The sequence below is a fragment of the Trichosurus vulpecula genome, chromosome 2 (genome assembly GCF_011100635.1).
Source record: "Trichosurus vulpecula isolate mTriVul1 chromosome 2, mTriVul1.pri, whole genome shotgun sequence".
Classification (NCBI taxonomy): Eukaryota; Metazoa; Chordata; class Mammalia; order Diprotodontia; family Phalangeridae; genus Trichosurus; species Trichosurus vulpecula.
The window spans coordinates 70,854,525-70,857,771 of record NC_050574.1 but is presented as its reverse complement, the minus strand read 5'-3'; positions in this window follow the sequence as shown (position 1 = coordinate 70,857,771).

Here is a 3,247-nt window from a genome sequence, read left to right as displayed (position 1 = left end):
CGACTCACATGGGTTTTATTATCATCTTTATGCAGACGACTCCCAGCTCTAGATAGAAGGCCCTGTTTCTGACCTGAGCCTCACTCCCATATCATCAACTACCTACTGGACGGGCTAACTAGAAAAAAGTTTAAGATGAAAGCTACGGAGCAGGCTTCTTCTATCAATTATATGCGAGTGTGTATAGATGTGTGTGTGTGTGTGTGTGTGTTGTTTTGAGGACAAACTTCTCCTTTCCTCTTTTGTCTTAGTATCCCCAGCGCCTACCACGGTGCCTAGCACATACAGCTGTTTTGCTCCTGCTCCTGCCCCAGCCCTCTACTCACACCTCATTGATGCTTCCCCTGCCCCCTCCAGCTGCAGTTTTCCAGACACACTAAATTGCTAGCTACCTGATAGACATTAATGGCTTACCTGAACTCATTCCTCAATGATTAATTTGCTCCCACCCAATCATATCCTTTGCATCCCAATGATACCGACCCTTTGTCACTGTTCAAATCCCATTCTCTACTCTTCACTGAACACTCCCTTATTCCTGCCCACCCTTTCCCCACAGTAATCCAATCTAAAGCTACTCGCCCTTAAATTGTGCCCTCTGGAGTGCCTGCTCCATAGCTAAGAAACTAGCTTTCTCTTAAACTTTTTCCTCTCTTTCTTCCTCCATCTTTTTGCCCTCACTGAGACCTGGCTCCTTCCTGATAGTATAGCTTCCCAAGCCACCCTTCCCAGCACTGGTTATACTTTCACTAATACCCTTCCAACCTCTCCCACTCACTGGCCTGGAGAGGGAGTTGGAATACTTCTTCCCACTCATTGCCACTTCCAGACTCTCCCTCTACCATCATTGCTCAGTAACCTTTCCTCCTTTCGGGTTCATTCAATCCATATTTCTCACCCAGTTAAGATTCTGGTGGCTGTTGTCCACTGACCTCTGGGACACTCTCTTTCCTTTTTCAATGAGTTCAGTGCCTGGCTCATGTCTTTCTCTTCCCCTCAACTTCTATCTTCATACTGGGGGGACTTCTGTACATATACTGATACTCCCTCAAATACCCAAACATCACAGTCGCTCAATTTACTCATTTCCCATGACCTCCATCTCGCCTTAGTGATACACATGGACAGTTATACTCTTGGTCTTTCCAGCACTCACAAGTATACCACTTCCATGTTTATGAATTCCAAGTTCTTTATCTGATTATAACCTGTTGTCATTTTACCTCTCCCTGTTCTCGTTCTCACCATGATCTCCAATCTCTCAACTCCTCAGTTTTTTCTCAGGCCATCATCCTTACGTTGGCTATACTCTCCCTCTTGCTCCATCTTGATACCTTGGTGAACCCTTCAAATCTTCACTGTCTTCCTTTGAGGTCCTTGCCCTCCCAATCCTCAGTCTTGGATTATTCCCATCATCTGCTGCCTTTGCTTCTACTCATGTTGCTGGAAAAAAATCATGACACTGTGCTGCCTGGGTGCATTACAAATTTCTATTATATAATTTCAACTGGGTCTTCACTGAAGCATACACCTCCATAACTGACTCACTATCACCCCACAGCTGGATCATTGCAATAGCCTAGTGTCTACCCACTGTAATCCATCCTCCACTTACTTGTCAAGCTGATCTTCCTGACATGCAGGACTAACCACATTGCCACCCCCACCTCCTACCAAAAAAACAAACAAACCCCTGAACCCTCCAGTGACTTCCTATTACCTCCAGGACCAAATATTAAATCCACTGTTTGACATTTAAAGTCTTTCATAGCCTGGTTCCTTCCTACTGTATTTCCAGTCTTATGCCTTCCTTGCCTTCATGTACTCTGCAATCCTGTGACACTGACCTCATGTATTCCTCACACATGACATGCCATCTCTTGACTATATTTTCACTGGTTGTCTCCCATGTCTGGAACTCTCTCCCCCACCATTTCTGGTTTGCTTCAAGCCTCACTTAAAGTTCTACCTTCTTCAAGAAGCCTATTCCTCCTAGTCCTTCTTATTTTTAATGCCTTCCCTCTGAGATGATCACTAATTTATCTTGTATATGTTTTGTTTGTACAGAGTTGTTGGCATGTTTTCTCTCCCATTAGACTGTAAGTTCCTTGAGAACAGGGTTTTTGTTTTTGCCTTTTCGCATCCCCAGCACTATAAAAAGGCACAGTACCTGGTAGACAGTAGGCAGTTAATAAATATTTGTTGATTTGACCTGACTTGACATTTGCAAAGCATCTTGACACATTATCTCATTTCATCTTTACAACAAAGAGGTGAATTAGGTGTTATTAATCATTTAATATCAAAGCCAAGATTGGCTCAGTGTGGTATGGTGGGGGAAAAATGGTGGACTATGGAACAGAAGATCTGGTTTCAAGATCTGGTTTGGATGCTGATTTGATTTTTTAGTTACTTCCTCTTTCAGGCCCTCAGCTTCCTCTATAAAATGAGGGGTTTAGACTAGGTGGCCTCTAAGGTTCCCAGCTCTCTAACAAGCTCTGGATCTAGAACACTGGTCCATGAATTCTAAACCCAAAGTACTCTCCACTGTACCACAATGTATTCTTATTTGGTGTTGCCTTATTTATTTTTGTTCCCATTGCGCATGGCACCTCTCATCTCCATGCTCTTTCTTTTATAAAAAAATAAGTTTTTATTGCTATCTTCTGTTTCTTACATCATCATTCTTAGATCCCAAATATCCTTCCCCCTCCCTCTCTGACAGAGCCAGTTCATATAACAAATAGAATTTTTTTGAGAGGAAAAATTTGTACAACTGATCAGTATATTGAAAAAAAATACAAAAACCTGTGCATTATATATGTTCTGTTTCTCTTCTAATTTTTGTAGTATAATCTTTAATATTAAAGTTGCATATCTACTTAGAATGTATTAAGAAATATGATGTAAGGTGTTGGTCTAGCCTAATTTTGGCCAGCTTCTTTCCAGTTTTCCCAGCAGTTTTTGTCAAATAAGTTTTTCCTAGATAATTTAGGTTATCCACTTTATCAAATACTAGGTTTATTGTATTCTATTGTTTTGGATTTGTCTAGGAGGTTCCATTGATGTATCTCTCTATTCTTTACCCACTACCAGATGGTTTGATGACTGCTACTTGATAATCTAGTTTGAGGTCTGAAAGTGCTATTCCCCCTTTATCCCTACTTCTTTTTGTCATTTCCAGTTGAATTTCATGATTATTTTATCAAGCTCTATAAAGTATCCCCTAAGTAATTTGACGGATGTA